This window comes from Astyanax mexicanus, chromosome 1 (genome assembly GCF_023375975.1).
Source record: "Astyanax mexicanus isolate ESR-SI-001 chromosome 1, AstMex3_surface, whole genome shotgun sequence".
Taxonomy (NCBI): Eukaryota; Metazoa; Chordata; class Actinopteri; order Characiformes; family Acestrorhamphidae; genus Astyanax; species Astyanax mexicanus.
In genome coordinates, this window is record NC_064408.1 from 41,502,533 (window position 1) to 41,526,043 (window position 23,511).

Genomic DNA, 23,511 nt, shown 5'->3' on the forward strand with positions numbered 1-23,511 from the left:
CAACTGGAGAACCAGCCCTGTGCACACTTTCTGGATGGAGACCTGCTTCTTCCAAATTGGCTCATCATTTCCATGGACACTTATCCTCAATAGGTGGTAGGACTTGAGTGCACTCAGTAGGTACAAGGACAAGGGACAAACAAACAAAAAGCGGAACAGGACAATTTTTGTTTTCGATCCATTCTTTTATTTTTTATTGGAGATCTCCCCATTATTTTATATTATTTTATTTTTTTTCCTGGTACCAGCTTTTCATTGTATAAGGTAAATTACTGTAAATGTATACATTTTGGAACTTGGTGGTTATAAATTAGTTTTGTTTAATGTAGACCATAAAGCATTTCAATGTGAATCTACTTCCGAAAGGGTGAATCTTATTTATCTGTTTTAAGAAAAAACGAAAACCAAGACTCAGTATACTTTAAACACAAACCATTTTTTGTACCAGTTATTCAATTCTGTCATTTTCTTGTTGATGGGGTGCAATTTATTAAAGTAACATGTCTATTTTGTGAGCCTAGCCTAGGTAAATATAAGTAGTACTGGGAGAAATTTTACAGATTCACAAAAATAATTGAGTTGAAAGAATATAATTCCCTTGTTTTAGAAAGGGTGGCGAGCCAGAACTTTAGACCTAACTCCTTTTCTTAGACTAGAATCCCCTTCCACTAGCACACCTAGGTTACATATAGATAGGGCTTAAGGAGGTCAGAGGGAAATAATGGGATAGAGGAGTAGAGAAGAGGAAGAAGGAGATGAGGTTAGAATTAGTTAGTTTGTTAGAGGTGTTAGGAGAGTAAGTGCTCTTTGAAGAGCTCTGTCTTCAGGAGTTTCTTAAAGATAGCGAGAGATTCTCCTGATCTGGTAGTGGAAGGTAGTTTGTTCCACCATTGGGGAACTCTGTCTGGATTGCTTTGTGTGAATGTTTGTTTGGCAAAGCGAGGCGACGTTCATTGGAGGAGTGCAGCGGCCGGGAGGTAGCGTAAGCCTTCAGGAGCGAGTGCAGGTAGGAAGGAGCCTGTTCTGTCATCACCTTGTAGGCGCTTTGAATTTGATGCGAGCAGCAACCGGTAGCCAGTGGAGCTCAATGAGCAGCGGAGTGACATGTGCCCGTTTTGGCTGGTTGAAGAGCAGACGTGCTGCTGCATTCTGAATCATTTGTAGTGGTTTTACTACACAGGTTGGGAGGCCAGTTAGCAGGGCATTGCAGTAGTCGAGGCATGAGATTACCACAGCTTGTACCAGGAGTTGGGTGGCCTGTTGCGTCAGAAACGGTCGAATTTTTCCGATGTTATAAAGCGCGAAGCGGCAGGATCGAGCAACTGAGGCCACATGGTGCGTGAAGAGAAGCTGGTCATCAACCATGACACCCAGGTTCCTAGCAACCTTTGTCGGTGAGAGAGAGAGAGAGTCGATGGTTATGGCAAAGTTGTGTTGAATAGAAGGTTTTGCTGGTATGACCAGAAGTTCAGTCTTTGAGAGGTTTAGTTGGAGGTGATGTTCCTTCATCCATGCAGATATGTCTGAGAGACACTGTGATATTCGTGCAGAGATTGAGTGATCATCGGGTGAGAACGACAGGTATAGCTGAGTGTCGTCAGCAAAGCAATCCACAAATACAAGTTAAAACTGTATCATGAAAAGAAGAAGCAATATGTAAACATCATCTATTATGAATTCAAGTTTATCATTGTTTTTAATCATTGTTTAGGTGGATTATTGTTTTTAAATGTACATCAGCAAGAATAAGCCATGTGTAAATTATTGAATAAAAGTGAACAGGGCATTGCGGAGGTTGACACTGAAAACAGGTTCCTGATTGTAGTTCTAATGATGCTGTTATTTTTTTCCCTTTCTCTGCTGTTTTGGAGCCTGAGGCCTTTGGCTAACTAACAACCAAAAGCAAAGAAAAACTTGCATCATCCCAACCTGCTGGCTCCAGAGAAAGCTTTAAAGCATTTAACACATTCTGATACTAACAAGCTAAACCATGATGAAATGTGCACCAGTAAAGACACAGCAGTTCTTAATGAGATGAATTCTAATTAAAGACAAATCTCTGTCTCTCTCTCTCTTTCTCTCCCACCTCTCTCTTTCTTTTGGCTCTGAACCCACTGCCTCTAATCCCTGACTCTGGATCTGCTAAACGGTGCTGATAAATATTTACTCTTCATAATCGATTCAGGCCTAACCAGTTATTCTCTTAATTAAACTCTTAATTAAATAAATACTTAATAAATAAATAATAAATAAATAATTAATAAATGAAGTATTAATAAATACTTAATTTATGACAATGGCATAGTGGGCCATAATCAGTTTATTACAGCTTGTGCCAATATGAACACACACACACACACACACACACACATAAAGAAGTCATAAAAGAGCTCAGTAGGGAAGATCTTAAAACATTGTGTTAAATAATCCTGGTTGTGTAAAAAAATGAAAAAATATTAAAAACAAACTGAAATTGAATTTTTGTTGCTTATGTTTCATATTTTTGTTTCCTGTCTTTGTGTATTACGTGTATGACAATGTTTATTTTTTGTTATTAAATAGCTCACATTTATGATCACCTTTACGTCTCCCTGTTGCACCAAATTATTGCATTCTGTTTTTATTTAAATTTATTTGCATTTTACACAGCATCCTATTTTTTTTATTGGAGTGGTAATATTAATATTTACATGGTCTGTTTTTTCCAACTGGAGGTAAAATATATTTTGAAAAGTTTATCAGCAAGCAGTTTATCAGCAAACACTGTATGATTTTCTTTAAGCTGATTTTTCACTCATACAATTATTTTTGGGATCAGGCTGAGTTTCAGCTTAATCATGTGTTGTGAATGGTGTCGTATGAAGAGGTTCCACAAGCCAAATTGCCAGGGAAGTGCATTTCTCTGTTGAGCATTCTAAAATTCAGGGGCGTCGCTAGCCCTGTTTTAGTTTTTTTTTATCTCAAGTTTTTCTCTGATAGGCTAAAACAATTCAAATCTTAGAAGAGGAATAAAACATAGCAGTCTCTGATCAGCGTGCAAAGGAAATGGCTCTCAGTTACGGTGCAGTGTTTGAAATAAAAACAACACTTGTCCCTGTCCTTGAATTTCTTTCCTCTTAATGTGTTGTCAGTTGTAAAGTTGTGAAGAGGAGTTGGTATACAGTGAATAGCTCTATTTTACTAATGTTATAATCTATATTATGGCAAGAACTACTCAACTAAGTAAAGAAATACTTTAAGAAATAAAGGTCAGTCATGCTGAAACATTTCAACAACTTTAAAAGTATCCTCAAGTTCAGTCACAAAGACAATCAAATATGTTATGATGAAACTGGCTCTCATCAGAGTTACCAGCCTCAGAAACCGCAACCCAGATAAGAGCATCTGAATGCTTCACAGAGTATTATGGTTTGATTAACACTTTTGAGTTACTACATGATTTCTTATGTTGTTGCTCTCCAACAAAAGCAAGTATCTTCATTTTTGTCGATTTTTACTTTACTACATTATTTGAACTGTGTCTTACACTGTGCCAAAATGTCTTGATGAACGGACCAATAGAAATACTTTAAAATTAACTAAAATAAACTTATTTAACATTGACTTCCATTGAAAGTGTAGGACAACAATCTGTTCCTTTATAATCTGAATGACTTGTGACATGAGGAAGCGGAGGAACCGTGGGTCCGCCACATGCCAGTATTCTCAGACCTGCTCGGTCCCAGCTGGTACTCGTTGGACTGATTAGCCAGACAACTGGGACTGGCATAAAAGGTACTCTTTGAGTTTGTTTAATCCCTGTGTCTGTGTGTCTCTGTGCCTCCAGAATACCGGGTCATGGTGGCCACGCCCCTACCCCAGGGGCACCATCACAGACTTCAGTATTAATTTACAATGTAGGAAAAAATAAGAATAAAAATATTGAGAAACAATGAGAAGGTGTGTCAAAAACATCTCACTTATACTTTACGTATAAACATGAAAAGTTATTATTAACAACCGTCTCTTCGCTTCACGTTATCACAAAAAAAAATTGTAATTGTAAAAATTATACTCATTTTACCCCCATTTATCTCCTTTTTTTGCAGCTGGTTATATTTTTCTGTCAGTTTCTTCAGACTTTCCAGTCTTTTTTAGATCTTTCACACTTTAATGGTTGTGAGTTGATCTGACTTTGTATGAAAATCAGGGCATTTGATTGTCTTAATTAATTATTAACTAATTTTGCTCTGATTAGCTGCTACAGGCTTAGTGTTGATAACCTTTCTGAATTAAACAGACCTTCAGTCCACCTGTAAACAAACGTTCCAGCAACTTGTTGTCTTGTAATCAGTTTGATTGTAAAGTGATTCCAGCTCTACAGAAGTGGTGTAATTCAGCATTGCTTTGGTTAATTATTTATTTCTTATGGTTTATTAGTCTATCATGAGTCTGTTCAGGGTAGTCGAGTGGAGGGGCAGTGCAAACTTGCATTTTACAGGTTATAGAACATTCAGTACTTTTTAATTTAATCTTTATTAATGGTACAGTAACAAAAACAACCTGTGAAAGTTTGAACACATTGCATATAATACAGAATATGTGACCTGCAGCAATTAAATACTGTGCAGATTGTCGTGAAAGGCCTCTCAACTGATAAGCATGGGGGTGGATGTATCTAACCTTGGGCTTGTATTTCAGCCAGTGGCACATGCAACATCTCATTGTTAGAATAAATAAGTAGATTTGATTAACTACCAGTAAATTCTAGGAGCAAACATCATGTGAAAAAAGGGGAAAAATGCTAATAAAAAAGAGAATACAACAGATTACTTCAAGAAATAAACTAAAGATTTTGTCCTCACCCTGACAGTCCCTTAGCCTATACATTATAAAGCACATTGCCATCATTAAACATTTTTTTTCCAAATACAAACTCACTGCCTGGCCAAAAAAAAAAAAGGTCACACACTCTAATATTTCCTTGGACCGCCTTTAGCTTTGATTTCAGCACACATTCACTGTGGCATTGTTTCGATAATCTTCTGCAATGTCACAAGATTTATTTCAATCCAGTGTTGCATTAATTTTTCACCAAGATCTTGCAGCAGCATTGATTATGGTAGAGTCTGACCGCTGCACAAAGCAGCACTTCTCTAGCACATCCCAAAGATTCTCAGTGAGGTTAAGGTCTGGACTCTGTGGTAAACTCTCAATTCATGTGTGAAAATGATGATCTCATGCTCCCTGAATCTTTCACAATTCCAGCCCCATGAATCCTGACATTGTGATCTTGAAATATAGCCATATCATCAGTGAAGAAAAAATCCATTGATTCAGGAATAACCTGCTCTATATTCAGTATATTCAGGGAGTCAGCTGACCTCATTATTTCAGCACATACTGTTTCTGAACCTAAAGCCAGGCGGACACTGTGCGATTTTAGCCCGATTTTAAGCCCGATCTGGTCGGATGCGACTGAATTTCATGATCGGGCCGAATTTTAGCTTGATCGTGCGTCGTTTGTCGTGCAGTGTGAGAGGGGAAGCGATGTCCGATTAATTGCCCATACGAGCTGCGAATGAGCAGTCGGACGCGACCAGGGATTTCTGACATGCCAGAAATTTTGGTCGCTTGTCTCACAGTGTGAGCTGTTTTGCGGGCCGATTTCTTAACGTCACGACCTGTTTTCCCAAAAATCTGCACAGTAACTATAAATAATTATTAGTCATATTTATTTCTGTCAGTTATAAGGATTTATATTTATGTTCGGTACACAGACTTATAGCTTAATATAGCAGACACAGGCATTCTGCTGTTTAAGAATTTCAACAGATGCTTATTATTCTCAGTCAATAGCTGGAGTTTTTGAAAAGAAAAATTAAAAGAGAAAATATCTTTGACAAACATAAATTTATTTTATTTCACTTTGCTATTATATCTGAAAAATAAAGCACATTGTCAGCCTCTGGTGCTGCCCGTCAATTATATAAAACTTAAAACATGCACAGAAATATAAAGCTATATTTTATAATTCGTTTCTTTTCGCCAGGGCAAATTTATTAAAATGATAAATATGTTAATTTATTAATTAAAATCTCGTCCAGTGCTCCAGAATATTAGCCACGCAAAGCCAGCTTAGCGCAGCGCGTGGCATTGCGCGCGGCATTGCCCGCATAATAACCTCTGTCTTCTAAAATAAACGTTTTAATAAATAAGGTCGGAGAAGTGTAGTAAAATTAGTGCTATTAAACTTACTAAAGCTAATAAATGTACTGATAATTAATCAAGATAAATCAGACAAAATGCGCTGCGCCTCTCTCTCGCTCTCTTTCGCAGCGCGGAGCTGAATTCAGCGCGAGGCTACAGGAACTCAGTTCAGTTGAATAAAAATAAGTAAGGGCCTGTAAGTACAAGCAAAGGACCTGTAAGTAAATATAGTCAAATATAAAGAATAGTTTGAGGTTTTGGTGAGCTGTTTTCATGATTTGAAACTGAAACTAACTGAAACTTTGATTATTCTGCAGAAAGCCTGGGTTATTTTAAACGAATTTTTAATGAGTTTATATTTTATATTTTTTATTTATTCATTTAAATTATTTTTCTTCTTTTATTAATCAAATCATTAAATATATATCTTCATAAGATATAATTTTTTTCCCTTTTATGTAAATTTTTATGATCTTTTTTAAGGTCCTATTTTTCCTTTTTTACGTATATATTTTATTCGTCTATAATAAATGTCAGTTTTTATTCCTATTTTTTATATATATTATTAATCCCTTTTAAACTGTTAATGCTCAGCGGCACTGTAAATGAGGGTCCCTATCCAGTGTGAATAACCGATTGCTTGTTTAATATTCAGTGTTGCAAAACCAGTTTTTACATAAACAATAAACAGAATAAAAAATAAAATTATTTTATTTTATTTAAGCTGCTGGTGTTTCTTTCGCAGCCTGACGCGCAGTCATTTTTCTATGCGCTCTCCTTCTGTAAAACGGACAACCCGTAGAGTCCACGTCGCCTCAGCCACCTGCGAGTCCATGTACGTCTCTTCCGTGGACTTTCAGCGCACAACAGGGCACAAATAAGTAAAGCTAAGCGCTTTCTTTTGCAAGGCGTTGTGTTGAAGCGAGAGTTTGTACGCAAAGAAAGCTCCGCCTACGGGCTGCGTTTAGACGTGCAGTGTAAGCTCCCCCGTCGCAGCAGGTCAGTCGGACCGTACAGTGTGTGCAGATGAATCGCAGGCGTTGTTCATACACGACAAACGATTCAAACGTGCTGTTTGAGCTCTCCAGAACGCATCCGATTAAAAAAATTTGCACAGTGTCCGCCTGGCTTAAACCTGCAGACCAACTGCAGCATCAACCCCACATCATAGCACTGCTCCCACAGGCTTGTACAGTAGACTCTATGCATGATGGGAGCAGCACTTCAGCTGCCTCTCTTCTTACCCTGATGCTCCATCACTCTGGAAGAGTCATCAGAACACACAACCTTCTTCCACTGCTCCAGAGTCCAATCTTTATGCTCCCTAGAAAATTTAAGCCTTTTTTCTTTTCAATTAGCCGCACTGATTAGTGGTTTTATTGAGGCTACACAGCTGTCCCGTCCCAATCCCTTAAGTTCCCTTTGTACTGTGCATATGGAAATGCTCGTACTATCACTATTAAACAAATCCCAAAATCAGTCAAAATCATAGCTGATCACAATCATATAGAACTTTTTTTATGGCCACATTTCTTCCTCAAATATGATGGGTCCCCACAATCCTTCTAGTTTTTATTAAAGTGTTTTACAGTTCTTAACCCAATTTTTGTAATTTCTCCTTAGATGTTTTCCCTGCTTGATGCATGCCAATGATTTGACCCTTCTCAAACATCTTTTCCACGACCACAGGATGTGTCTTTTTACGTGTTGGTTTAAGAAAAGAGAAGACTCATTGCACCAGTTGGGGTTAGATAACTTATTGCCAGCTGAAAGATAATCGCCCATGCAGTAATTATCCAATAGTAGGCTTGTACCTATTTGCCTAGTTAAATCCTGGTGGTGACTTTTTTTTTTTGGCCAGGCAGTGTAATATAGCAGTGTAACTAAAAGAAGATAATAATAAATCAATCTGTTTCTCAAATTAATAAAAAAAATAATCTTGAACTATTGTAAATGTATTTCAAAAATACATATACTGTGTCTCAAAGTACCAAGTAAGCAAAATAATGACATATTAATGATAGGCTGAATTGGGTAAAGGTAATCACTTCCATTCATTTACTTCTATCAGATTTCTTTTTAAATCCAGTTTTGCAAATGTATTTCTATTCGTACACTTTCATACACTGCAGTCTTCTGTTATTGTCTGTTACAACTTTATTTTTATTGAGTCTTTTTATTATCACTGATGGTTTTATGCTCAAGGTTAAAAATCCAAAGAGGTCATGATGTTGTTGACTGTAGGTGATTATACAATGTGCAAAAGAAAAACTGAAACTGTTCCTGACATGAAATTAATCTGATCAGGGTTTAAAGATGACCCAGAAAGTGAAAAGACATCAGTAGGATACAGACAGCTGTTCAGGTAAGAGACTCTCTGTGTTCTCATATGCATATGTATAAATGATTAATGAATGCAAAACAAGGAAAAAACATTCTTAAAATATTAAAAATTATTAACTAAATATTATTAGTTGGCACAGCTATTGTTAGTATCTTTAAAACCCAAAAATCTAGTGCAGTAACTTTCCTTACATTTTTTTGTTTTAATTTGAAATTTTGAGTTTTCTCAGCTTTTACATTTTACAGTGTGGGATATGTGCACTCACTTCCTCAGACTGGCTTTCACCAGTTTGGTAGTAGTAAATTTAGTTGGAGACAAATTATGGTAAAAGCCACTTTTGCTAGTGGACTGGGTTTGAGTACATTTTGGGTAAAAATGTAACAAGTATACTGTAAGTTCTCTTACAACAGCATTTGAGGTTAATTGTAGACCAGTTCTATATACCAAACTCTCATTATTTAACTATACCCCTCTATCCCTACCTTCACTCTTTCTCCCCCTCTCATTCTCACCCTCCCTCTTCCTCTCTCTGCAGGGTCTTCTACTGTTGTTTTAAAAAGAAGCTCACCTGTAGTCTTTTAATAGAGCTTTATTCCTGATTGATGTGGCAACAATTAGTCATTTAGGTGTTAACCTCAAATGCCAGCTGGCCCATATATTGGCCAATTAGCTCATGTTGTACCATTTTAAATGGCAGTGTTTTGATACTGAAACTTGTGTCTTTATGTCAGATTATTGTGTTTTATGCCGGAAAATGTGTTCAGTGCAGATTTGAAGTGCTGTTTTAACTGCAAAATGTGTGTAAAGAAGAAAATGTGTTCAGAGTTTTAGAGACCTGGGAAGAATGATCTTATCTTATTTTAATCATTACCCCCATAGGTATTTTTTCATCCAACTTGATCAGGGTATAAACGTGTCACAACTGGTGAAAGTCCACAAGTAGGAGACAAAGCTGTTCAGGTAAGAGACTCTTAATTCTCTGGTTCATATTACATTAGATATTCGTACCTAAAACATTAATCAGTTTTTTATGTCCACAGACGTTCTGCACTGCACAGAATTTACATCAACGCTGAATCTGAACTTAGAACATCCTTGCCTGCAAAAGATAAGATGGAGGAAAGCAAAGGTATGTATGTTATTGGCTTCATTAGCAGAAATGTAAACACAGTTGTAGGATACATGTGTATGTGTCTACACACAAACGAAACACACACCGTGCCAACAAGACATTTTTGGCATCTTACAAATTTCTTTTGTTTTTGCTTTTTTGTCATTCTTAAACCTTATCTGGACGGGATTAGTTTTTTCAGAGGGTCCTGGGGTAATTTTCTCTTTTATGGGGGGTCCGCTTTGATTTTATTCCCGTCTGGAACGATCATGTAGGTGTTTTTCTCAGGTGTCCTTTGAGAAAATTACAGGCTGAATTATCTACTGTTTTTTTTAAGGGTCGTCTTCTCACGTTTAATTAAATAGCAATTTGTTCACTGCCATGCACCGTAATTACACTTTGGATGAGCGTTTCCATGAACGCGTTGTCATGTGACCGAGAAAGCCTAAAAACTCACTGGTCCTCCTGTTTCTTCAATTGCAGTCTGGATGCAAGAGTTTTATCACTGAGTTGAAGTGTAAAATATTTTTCACAGATGTCACCCTGAGAAACTAATCCCGTCCGGATAGGGCTTTACATTTTTCAGATTAGCAAACGAACTTTATTGTCAGACAAAAAAAACGAGTATTTTATTCATTTATGGAAAAAGCTATCCAAACAAATCTGGCCCTGCATGAAAATGTGATGGACTGGCCAATCATGTCTCATGTCTCATGTCCCTAAACTGAATTAAGCACCTGTGGGGCATCCTGAAGCGAAAGGTGGAGAAGCGCAAGCTGTCTAACATCCCCCAGCTCTGTGATGTCATCATGCAGGAGTGGAAGAGGACTCCAGTAGCAACCTGTGAAACTCTGGGGGAATTCTGTGATCAACGGGGTTAAGGCATTGATGGATAATTCTGCTGGTCACACAAAATATCGACACTTTGGGCACAATTTGGACATTTTAACTCAAGTGTTTGTTGCCAGCTGTTCAGATATTAATGGCTGTGTGTTGAGGACAGTAAATATTTACTGCTGTACAAACTGTACACTGACTACTTTAAGTTATATCTAAGTCTCATTTCTTTAGTGTCGTCCCATGAAAATAAATACAGTAACACATTTTTTTGCCAAAAATCTTTTGGACTTTGGGAGATACTGTATGCAATAAGTTATTACATATGTTTTCCAAATTTCAGATCTCGTGCTCTCCCAGGCGTTGGTGAAACCAGACTTCATTGAGGAGCTTCTCCCATCATCTCAGCGAGTCTCTCTGCTCTACCACCTCTCCTATTTGTGTTCTGCTAAATTCCCAAAATGCGAGAAGCTGATCAGAGCTCAGGCTCTTGAAACCAGGCTACTCTATTCATCTTCCGAGGCTACCCTGCTGAAGGTATCACATTTTTAAATATTGTATACCGTATTTTTCGGACTATAAGGCGCACTTAAAAACTTTTAATTTTCACAAAAATTGACAGTGCGTCTTATAATACGGTGCGCCTTTTGTATGGATTTTACTCGTCAGGTTGTAAGGAGCAGTAAACACACACTCCGTGCAGCGTTATACAGAGTTTCAGTGCTTTACAGAGTCCAGAGCCGTGCAGCTCCGAGGCTGGAGCAGCAAATAGCATTAGCTAGCTTATTCACTGTTCAGAGATCAGTATTATCTAAATTTTACCCGTCAGGTGTAAGGAGCAGTAAACACACACTCCGTGCAGAGCAGCAATAGCATTAGCTAGATGCTAACCGCTTAGCTAGCTAGCTTTTTCACTGTTCAGAGATCAGTATTTTCTAAATTTAGCACTTTTAATACTGCTGGAGCAGTATTATTAGAGTTAGATGCTAATCGCTAAGCGTTCACCGTTCAGAGGTGAGTTATCGGCCTGTAAGTCTGTGCTGCTTTGCCTGGCTAGCATTAGCTAGATGCTAAGCGCTAACTCTCTCAGAGGTGAGTTTTATCAGCCTGTAATCTGCTTGTTTACCGTGTTAAAACAAGCTACGGGGGACGAATCGCTAGCTAATATCTCACTGTCTTACCAGAACACGCAGGATTACTCAGTGTAACGCTGTCGTTTAAGTTTGGGTTAACTTTACTAGTTTAGGTGACTAGCTAGCGTGCTAGCGGATAGCTATGCTAACGCTGGTGCAGCAAGCCTTAGTGGACATCTGGAAATCTAAGCTTACTGTAAATAAACTGAAGCACGTTACTCACCCAAATAAACAGTTTTCAGGAGAGGAATCTGTGTAGATTAATATCCAGCACTCGTTTGACTTTGAAAGAGCTAACGTTAGATTTGTATACTGAGACGCTCCACCGGCAAGCGACCACCCCCGGTGGGGGAAGGGAAACATGGCGCCACCCCTGTTCACTTTGATATAGGCACCCTTTCTAGTGTCACTTAACGCGCCTTAAAATGCGATGCGCCCTATGTATGGAAAAATAGCAGAAAATAGGCGTTCTTTGATAGTGCGTCTTATAATACGGTGCGCCTTATAGTCCGAAAAATACGGTAATTAGAGATCCGTTAAGAGTCGAGCGCACCTATTCTTAACTAATCTAATTCTCTGTAATTATCACTCCCTGTGTATAAAGCAACTGTACAGTGTAAAATAACTCTTTTATCAACCTGTTTTTCTGCACACTGATAATGAGTTAGGGGTAGGGGGACACAGTAATGATGTGACAAATTTAACTTTTCTTTTTAGCGCATGAGGTGCACGCTGTTTAGTACAATGTCATGGATTTTAATGAAGTATGTTTGCTGAATATTGGAAAATAATGTGCATTTTATCCCAGATTTCCCATGCAGTTGCATATTGTGCTATTGTGTGTAAATGGTACACAATTAACTTGCATGTATCAGTCTCATTACACATTTTTACAATATATAAAACAGCTGTTCAGTAGCATACATTCTCATGTTCTACCAATAGGAGACAATGTTTGATTTTAAAAAGAGCTGTAAGACTTTTGAGAGCAAGACTATAGACTGTCCTAAAATTATACTTTCCATTTTTTTCCCCAAACAGTGCATGGGCACCAGTCAGAACCTCGTTTCCACACTGTTTCCCAGACTGATATTTGCTGTGGAAAAAGAAAAGCCAACAATGGCGATTCAGTACCTGGAAAAAGCAAGAAAATGGATCACTGACATTATTCAGGAGGTGGAGAAGATCGTTGATAGGTAACACAAACAATGTGCAGTAAAACAGTTGAGTAATCTCATACACATGAGATTGTTCATTTGATTTACAGTGGCTTGTAAAAATATTCATACCCTTTGAACTTTTTTACATGTCGCCAACTTACAACCACAAACGTAAATGTATTTAATTGAGATTTTAAGTGATAGACCAACACAAAGTACAATATAATTGTGAAGTAAAAAGAAAATGAGACATGATTTTCAAAATTTTAATTAAATAAAATGCTGAAAATCCATCTTTCCATCAACTTTGACCAGCTTTCCTGTCCCTACTATAGAAAAGCATCCTCAAAACATGATGCTACCACCACCATGTGTTCATGGTGATGAGCAGTGTATGCTTTCTGCCACACATAGGGCTTTGCATTCAGATAAAAAAATTAACTTCGTCTCATCTGACAACAGCACCTACTTTCACGTTTGCTGCAATTGCCTTTTTTGTCTTTTTTTCAACAATGTTTTTCTTTTTGCCACGCATCAATTAAAGCCAAATTTGTGGAGTGCACAATGTCTTGTGAACAGATTTTCCCACCTGAGCTGTGGATTTCTGCAGCTCCTCCAGAGTGACCATGGGCCTCTTGGCTGCTTCTCTGACCAGTGCTTACCTCTGTCAGTTTGGGTGGACGATCATGTCTTGGTAGATTTGCAGTTGTAGAGTACCTTTTTAGATGATGACACATGTTTAGATGATTGACTGAACAGTATTATTTTGGATACTTAAAGCTTGGTAGATTTTTTTATAACCTAACCCTGCTTTACACTTCTCCACAACTTTATCTCTGACCTGTCTTGTGAGTTCCTTGGTTTTCATGATGCTGTTCCCTAGTGTTTTCTAACAAACCACTGAGACACCGACTTCACAGAACAGGTGTATTTATACTGGGACTAAATTACACACAGCTGAACTCTATTAACTAATTAAGTCACTTTTGATGGCAACTGATATCTGAGCATGAGCCTGATATCAATCCATCTCCTAAAAATGGAGTACTGCTTGGCTGCAAACTTACAAAGACATGGCCGTCCACCTAAATTGACAGCACAGCCATAGAGAGCACTAATAACTGAAGCATCCAAAAGACCAATGGTCACTCTAGAGGAGCCGCAGAGATCTAGAAGTCATGTGAGAGAATTTGTACGCAGTTTAACTATTATTGCTGCAGTCTACAAATTGGGCATTCACTGAAGACTGTAAAGAAGAAAGACATTTTGAGCAAGCCATAAGAAAGATAAGGGGAACACAGCAAATATGTGAAGAAGGGGGAAATTATTAGACATAGAGCTAAATAAAGGGCAATCTTGGAAGAAAACCTGTTAGAGGCTGCAAAAGACTTAAACCTAGGATGGAGGCTCACCTTCCAGCAGGACAATGACCCTAAACATAATGCCAGATGTACAATGGAATGGTTTAGATCAAAGCATGTTCATGTACAAGACAAGACAAGAGGGCTGGGTACAGATGGCCTAGGTACAGCCCATTGAGCACCTGTGACAAAATAGAAAATTGCTGTTCACAAATGTTCTCCCTAATCAGACTGAGTGTGAGCTATTATGCAAAGTGGAATGGGCAAACTTTTAGCCTCTATATATGCAAAGCTGGTAGAGACATTCCCCAAAAGACTTTCAGCTGTAACTGCAGTGAATGGTGGTCCTACAAAGTATTGACTTAGGCGGGCTGAATACAAATTCACACACACTTTCCAGATTCGTATTTGTTCAAAACCATAAATATGTATAATTTTTATTTTCATTATTATTTTCACTGCACAATTACTTATCTCACATAAAATCTCAATAAAAAACATTTAAATTTGTGGTTTGATGTGAAAAAACGTTCAAGAGGTATTTACATGTTTTGAGGCACTGTAGTTATTGGTGTATAAACTGAGGTGGAGAAACAGTCTTACGTTAAAGTTGAATTTTCCCAGTGTTTAATTTAGCTTGTCCGACCTAGAATCAGCAGTTATGATTTTTATGAATAGGCCTGATAAAAAACTCTAATGCAGAATATTGGTTTTACAGATGTGTAATAATGTACTAAGCACAGGAACACTTTCTTCATGTGTTTGTTTGTTTGTTTGATTTAGATAGGATCTACACAACAAGGATGTGAATTCAACTACTAGTGACATCATCACCGAGAAGCGAGACACTGAACAAAAGGCTAAAGAACTAAACACAGAAATAAAAGCGATGGAGGAAGCTTTGGAGCAGCTTAAAATGAACCAGAAAACAATCGCTGACAGCATTGAAACACTTGAGAAACAAATTCAGAGCAAATCCTCTGAACTGGAGAAACATGTGAGGGAGGTGACTAGTAAAGACAAAGGTCTGGGTATCTTTGCTGCTGTGGTCCCCTTCATTGGAGCCATTGTTAAGTCTATTTATGATTCAGCAACTGGTCCAGGTGTTGCTGCAAAAACCAAGGCTCTTGAAAACGAACTGAATCGGCTTAACTCAGAAAAGGCGGCTCTGAAACAGCAGGAGTGGACTCTGCAGCTCAAGATAATTGATGAGGGGATGGTGTTGGCCAAGAAAAAAATTGAACTGGGTAAGTATTTATTTTTTCTTGAAGAAATGGTTTTACAAAGTGTAACCTAATTTAGGGTGCTTTTACACCTGAAAGTCCGGACCGTGGTCCGAACCAAGCTTCATGTGTTTGCTACATTGTATATATTTGGTCCGCTTATTTTTGTTTTCACACTGCAGTTTAGGGAGCGCACCAAAGACCTTTGTGTGATACTCCTACATCCTTTCATCATCACTTACGTATTAAAATGCGTTTTCCTTAACTTGACGCTGATTGGTTTTAGAAGGACATGCGTCTGACGTTGGCGTGTTGATAATTCAGCGGGTGGTTCAATCATCGGGAAGCCTTTCCAGGATGAGGATAAATTGAATGAACAGATTCATTTCGTCTCCATAGTAGTTAGTAGCTGCTATTGTGGTTTTTTATACCAGCAGCAGCAACTTCAGGCACAGTACTCGACTACGAACGTTCTTGTCCTGAAGCAACTGTATCCACGGCTCATTTTTCCTGCTTTTCCGGTTATTTTGAGAGGGTACTGACTGCAGCCTGGAGGAAGGCGGAGTTGAACGTCCAGTGCGTCCAGTTCCGCCCACTTTGTCAGCATCATGTCTTAGCTCCGCCTCTGAACGGAAGTAAACTATGAAATCAGAGTTTAAAGCAATAATCAAAGACGGGGTTAATAAAATCTGGCAGGACAAATGGTATAAGGAGGAGAAAGGCAGGCATTTTTATAACATTCAAAAAACTATCACGGCAGGAGGAAACCTGGTTCACCAGGCTAAGGTTAGGACATACAGGACTAAATAGTGGACTTCACATTATAGGAAAACATGAGACTGGAATGTATCCTTATTGTAATGAATTAGAAACTGTAAATCACGTACTTCTTACATGCAGACATTACTCTAAAGAGAGAGAACGTTTTAATAGGGTAACGAAGAACTCAGTTACATTGGAAGAATTATTGAGTTTACAGTTACAGAGGCTACAGTTAAAGCTGTCATAGAATTTATAAAAGAAACACAAATTGCAATTAGACTTTAATTTTCTTTTTTTTTAATTATTATTATTAATTTTAATTAATGTGATCACACCTCAGTCCAGTAGATGGTGGTAATGCACTTAGATTGCAAGCTGCCATAAAACAAACACAGAAGATGAAGAAGAAGTAAACAATGTACAGGGCAGTTAGCGGACTTTAAATATAATGTGTCGCGTCATCCGGCTTAAATACTGTGTTTACACTACAAGCTTCCGAGATTGAGAAGGCGTGGCGTGGACAAAGTGGGTGGGACTGGATGTGCTAGACGTCCAACTCCACCTTCCCGCAGGCTGCAGTCAGTAGTAGATGGTTATTTTTCTTCTTCTGCTGCCGTTGCCGAGGAACGCCTGCTCAGCTTCCTGTTATTGAACCGGACCATGGTTCAGAAGATCCGGACCATGGTCCACGGCCCCTTTCACACCTGCTAAACTGAAAAGTCCGAAAGTCCGGACCAAACAAGGCAGGTGTGAAGGCACCCTAAGATTTTCAGTGGGGAACTTTCTAATAAACAAGATCTCCTACTGAGCTTAATATGGATAAGGATGTGACTAATATACTATAAATATGTGTACTTCCCTCCAAAAGTATTGAAACAGTGCCCCAATACCTTTTTTACATAAATATTTGGGTTTGACTCAATTTTAGATTTGGGTTTTGCCTGTGCAGACAGTGCATTTATAGTGAGATATATGAGTGAAAAACATCCACCTTTGAAGTTGAGAGAAGATTAAATATCAAACAAAGCATTTCACAAATATTTGCCATGGCCAGTACAACCATTTTGAATATCCTGAAGAAGAAAGTCGTCACTGGTGTACTGAGTAACAGATGCCCAACAGGTAGACAAAATTATAAAACACAGCACTTGATGTCAGAAACATTGTGAGTGTTTAAAAAAAGATGCAAAATAACTGTTAGTGATATCAGCAGCAAACTCCAGAGGGAAGGAGTGAAAGTTTAACAGTCTACTCTTCAAAAAAGACTTCATGAACAAAAGTACACAGGCTTCACCAGAAGAAGCAAACCACTAATGAGCAAAAATAATAGAAAGGCTAGGCTAGAGTGTTCCAAGAAGTACAGAGATAAGTTTTCTAGACTGACGAGACAAAGATTAACCTTTACCAGCTTATCTGTGAAACACAGCATAAGTAAACTTAAAGCTTGAGCATGCATGGCTTCTTCTGGGATGGGCTCATTAATCTTCATTGATGAGGTCACGCATGGTGGGAGCAGTGTAATAAACTTTACAAATCTACAGAAACATTTTGTGTGTCAATTTAAAGAACAATGCAACCAAACGGATTGGTAGATCTTTCTTCTTCAACAAGATAATGACTCAAAACATGCAGCCACAAATACAAAGTTCATCAGGTGCAAGAAGTGGAAGGTTTTAGACTGGCCAAGTCAAAATCCTATAGAGAATGCAATGTACCTGCTAAAGAGGAAACTGAAGGGAGTAACCCCTAAAATAAACAGCAACTGGAAAAGCAACACAAAAGAAGAAAGCACAGGTTTAGTGGTATAAATGGATCAAAGATATCCAACTAAATATTAAGTTGTATCCACTTTAAATTATTTTAAGTTTATCTGTTTAGTTCTGGGTTTAAACAAAAAGTGTTATCTTCTGAAATGTGTCTCAGATAATAATAGCTGAAAAGCTGAAATGTTAACCGTTTGGTCATCAGTTTTATGGTAGTTTTAAACTGTAATGTTTCCTATGCTTTGGTTCAGAAGTGATTATTGACTGTTTGTTGTATTGTTAGGTGTTGTGCCTGATCCTGTCCACCTTGGAGAGGTTCAGCAGTGTCTCTCCAAAATCCAGAATATTCTGATTCAACTGAAGTCTTTTTGGCAAACGGTGAATTCTATGTTGGGTGTTCTCAAGGATAAAACCTTTGTTGATGAAGATCTCATTGACGACCCGGAAGTGAAAGAACTGTTTGTGTCTTCCATCCAAGAAGCTACAAAGGTAATTATAACATAGGTTATAATTATAATAGGTTATAATAGGTTATATAAAAGGTTATAATATAAATGGTGTGCATCACACGTTACAAAATATAGAGCGAGATGATCATCATTGGAAGAATAAACATGACTGGTACAGATTGTCCTCAATTGTTGATTAAGATTATGTGAATATTATATGAATGTTCTACTGAAACCAACACTATACAGAGTCATTACTGCATTGCTCAAGTGAATAGTGTTAACGTTCAAGCTGTATAGGCCTTAGTTTGAAATAGGTGTGATTTTTGGGACACTTTTGGGCCTATTTACAGCCAGTTGGGCAGAGCTGTACACTGCCAGTAATACTATTAACAAAACAATACATAAAAAAAAAAAAGGTCTGTACCGAGAATCAGCCACAGTGCTGTTTCAGATATCTATTATTATAGAACCATAGCAGTATTTTTATTATTAGAGCTGCAGTTAACGCTTCAGACATTTTAGTAGAATCAGTAGAAATCCATGTGTCTGTATGAAGGTAAAAATGAATGGCACCTGTGTTCTATGTTCTATAAGATGAGGTAAAGCTTTTATAGGTTTTAGATGTTGTACAGAATTTTGGAACTCACACACCTTCTAATTTTGTTACTCCATATGTTGTCATAGATTTTATTTCTGTACTGTAGTCTCTTCACCATATTTAATGCTCCTGTAATATTGGCCTGAGAACTCTACAATCCCTGAAGGGAACAAGCTAGCAATTTTTTTTATACATGTACACAAAAAACACCCTTTTCATAATCTATAATAACCAATAATACTCAAAGGATAGCAGGTGATTCTGCTGTTTGGGAGTTAGTTCCACCACCTTGGTAACAGGACATGGAAAAGTCGGGATGCTTGTCTTCCATGCATCCTAAGAGACGGTGGGACAAGCCAAGCTGTACTTGAAGAAAAATGTGTCCAGACACTGTACAGATGAATTAAATGGAGTGTGAATTTTCTGGTGTATTAAATAAAAAAACAAATTATAAGTGTGTTATAATAAGACTAGTGTGGTCAAGAATTAAAACATAAACAAATTAATTACATGCTCTTGGATTAATGAATCAAAATTAACTAAATAAATTGCATATATCACTTGTCCTAAAAAAGTACTTTAAACTGTACAATTTAAATGAATTTTAGCAGAGGAGCAAGTGAATAAATAAACAACTGCATAGACCTAAAATTCCACACCTCTTAATTTCAGACGAATACCATATCATCATCTTCAGGCAACAATTAACCTGAATGGAACAAAAAAAATAAATACTAGTATTTTCAACTTGTGCCAAAACAGAATCAGGCGACATATTGTAATTAGCAAAATACTGCAATTTTCGAAGCTTAACTTTTAAATTTTATTGACTGTAGCGCATCAAAAAAATGCAATGCACATTAAGTCAGAAAAGCAACAGTTTCTCAATTTTGTTATTTTGTTTTGTTTATTTTTCACAGGTCTGGAGGAGCTTTGGTTGCTTCTGTGGTGAAGCAACTAACATCTTCAAGCAGCAGATTGAAGGAGCTTACAAGTTCCTGGAGTCGGATCCCACCAGCCTTTCAAAGGAAGCCTGGGAGGTAGAGTATAATTCTGTGAAAAAAACAGCTGGAAAATGTGAATATAGTTAAGAGCGTTTGTCCGCCATCAGTGAACGCTGTACCCCCCAGTCTCGAGAATAAGACAAACCCTGCCCCCGCCTTAAAACACAAGAGAGGTTCTAGGGTTGCTTCCTCTAAAAGTAAAAAAAGCAAATAATGCCAGTAAATAAAGCTGCATTAATAAAGCTCATTCAGCATGTAATGCTTTGCTGATTGATAATTCCTGGTGTGCTCATGAAGTTGTGATCTGCTGTGCTGCAATGTATACCTGAATAATTTTATATACTTAAATAATTAGAGTTATTATAGTATTAGTAAATAAAGTTATTATCTAAATTGCAGCTTCATTTAATTAATGTTTTTCTTTGTAATTAAAATTACAATATTTTACTTCACATTTAACAGTCAAGTGAATAAATGATTTCATTTAACTATTTAATTGAAATGTTCAAAGACAAGATGGAACCTTTGTTTAGCTTCTTTTTTATTACAGTATTACAGTTCAGGAGTATTTACTGAAAACACAAAATTAATGCTAAGGGAACATTGGATCTCATTGAAAAAAACATAATTTTTCAGTTTAAATTACAGTACAAATTTATTTAATTCTAGTTAATCTAGTTTTAATCTTTAATGGATTTATATTAGTTATGTACCAAAAGAATGACTAAATACTGACATTTGGCATCAGTGAGGGGAACACATCCATCATGCAAATCGTTTGGGCCAGGAACCAATGGAAAAGAAGTTGCCACTAGTAATAAATTAAACTCATAATACATAAAACTAATAAATTAAAAGTCAAAATCAAATTAAAAAATGTTGAAATGACCACAAATATATTTACTTTCAATTAGAGTAACGTGTGGAATTAATACAAACAACAGATACATTTATTTTAGTTTAAACTAATTGTTGGTTTAAAGTGTACAAGAGTCTGCTGGTATAAATGTGCCTCAGTAATTTAGACACATAACATATGTTTGTTTTTATTGTTGCCCTCCTGGGTTGGCATAACCTCTGTAAAATGGTGTGAATAATGTTTGATTAAATCACTGCTTACTGTAGTTTTTGCTTAAATGTGCAATATAGGGTCATTAATATTTCGCTAATGTGTGTTGACTGTAAATACAGTATATACTCTTCATGTCCAAATGTGTGTGGACACCGCTTCTTATTAATGCATTTAGCTACATTGATTAGCATCACTTTTGCCTAGGAGCTAAGTCAGAAATAATTAAAAACATAACATAATATTAAAAACTTTAAACAGTAAATTAAACAAATGTTTCCTCTAAATACGTGTGTGTGTCTCTTCTGTGCTTTTTTATCCTGCCAGCTGTTGTTGTGCTAGCATTTACACTAGCTAAGATTTAGCTCAGACATTTAGCTAACAGTTTCTGTGTGTAAAAAAAGTGCAGCTACATGTTGTATGTGTTATTTCTTTAACAACTTTATAATTCTTAATAAATATACTATAATAATACAGCTTACTTGAACATCGGCTGCTCTCTTTTTGAGGTTTTTGGGTGAACTCTTCCCCTTTCAGCTAAATTAGTGAGTAAATTATTCATGCACTGTGACTGGAATTATTTGATTAATTTATAATTATTTTGTAATTCGAAATAATTACTAAATTAAACATTATTACTCTATATATATTGTTATGTATATATATATATATATATATATATATATATATATATATATATATATATATATATATATATATATATATATATTAGCAATGCAGTTTGTCCCACACCCAAAAAGGCTTTATATATATCTTTGTCCATTAATTTATATTTTTTGCATTTTTTTAATGTTACATCATCTTTCAGGAACATACTGAAAATCTAAATAATGCCTAATGTTTAACTTCATATTAGACAGACTACATCAGTGTCCTCTTTATCAATGATTTGATGATTTGCAGCTGACGTTCTTCAGCATCTGGTTCTAATTTTAGACATAAAAAAATAAATAAATGTGGGGTTGTCCTTTTTTTCTCACAAGGAATTCATGTTTTTTGGTAATTACATTTTTTAACATTTTACAATATTTAACTGTAATTTCTTCAGTTTTATGTGTTCAATTATATAATTTTTCGCATTATAAGGCACATTTAAAACCCTTTAATCTTCCCAAAAATTGTCAGTAAGCCTTATAATCCGGTGCACCTTATGTATGAATTTAACAGTCAGGTTGTAAGTAGCATCAAAGCCACTCTGCTGAAGTACAGAGTTATACAGAAGTTTCAGTTTAGTTCTTCAGCAGTATTAGCATTAGCTGCTAACTGCACTAAGTGCCAGCTCTTTTGCTGTTCAGAGGTGAGTTTAGACTGTAGTCTGCATGTTTACCGTGTTAAAACAAGCTATGTGGGACGAACTGCAAGTTAATATCACCCTGGCTTACTGGAACACTCAGGGTTCCTCAGTGTAGTGCTGTCGGGCTAGCGCTAGCAGTTAGCTGCCAGTGAATAATATTGGTGCATCCAGCTTTAGTGGAAATCTGGAAATCTAAGCTTTCTGTAAATAAATGGTAGCACCCAAATAAACAGTTTTCAGGGGATAAATCTTTGTAGATTAATATCCAGCACTCATTTAACTTTTAAAGAAAATGTTTTTTTTTTTTTCTTCAAGAATTACAGTTTTGTTTATGTAACTTAGCTTAGCTTTACAGTCTCGCCCCCAGCAGCGAGGTTAGGGTTAGCAGGGCCGCCGCTCTGCATACGCAGACAACGCAGCCAGCGTTGGGCCTCAACCATTTTGCAGTTGCAGGGAGCCAAATTGACTGAGAATGAAATGTGTTGAAATTATGACATTATTAAATTTAAAACCCAATGTGAATTATTTATGATACGCTCATCTTTTTTGTCTTTAAACATTGCATGGGGCACCTACTCTACTACTTAAAAGCGGCACGTTATTATTTTTGTGCATAATATAATGCCCCCACCCCTATTGCCTGAAATGGCACGGCTCGGTTTGCTCTGTTGGTTGTTGCCAGATGTGACATTTTCCAGTCAAATAAATAATCAAAAAATGCATGGAGGCGCTAAATCTTGTGCATGTTTAACCATTTTTAAAGTGTATGTGGCCATTCTATACAAAAACTTGTCCAGTGCAATATTTGTGTAAGTTAAAAACTTAAAATAAAATAAACAAATAGGATGAAAAATCGTAACTTATCTGGCAACCTTAGTCCTAACTAAAGTAGCAACGCTACTTGAGTTTGGCAGGAGACAAGTTCACCGCGCGAAGTTGCTACTAAATGGTAATTCAACTATGAAGCGACGGTTTGAGTCTGGAGCTGAGAAGAAGAAAAAGAAGCAGAAAGATGAGGCCCATGCATCCCTTTCTGGTGAGTAACTTCGATGATAAAGGTTTAAATAGTTTTGATTACTTCATGTTCAGTGGTGTTGCCTGAGCTAGATACGTTGGCTTTGCTGATTTGGTAGCTTTAAACGCTTAACTAGAAACTAATCTGGGTATTGCAAGGCACGTGGCACGTTTGC

At 37.0% G+C, this 23,511-nt stretch overlaps 1 pseudogene; it reads left to right on the top strand.

Moving 5' to 3' along the window:
• The first annotated feature begins 9,139 nt into the window (after positions 1-9,139).
• LOC103046630 (uncharacterized) lies at positions 9,140-21,293 on the top strand (annotated as a pseudogene).
• The last annotated feature ends 2,218 nt before the right edge of the window (positions 21,294-23,511 follow it).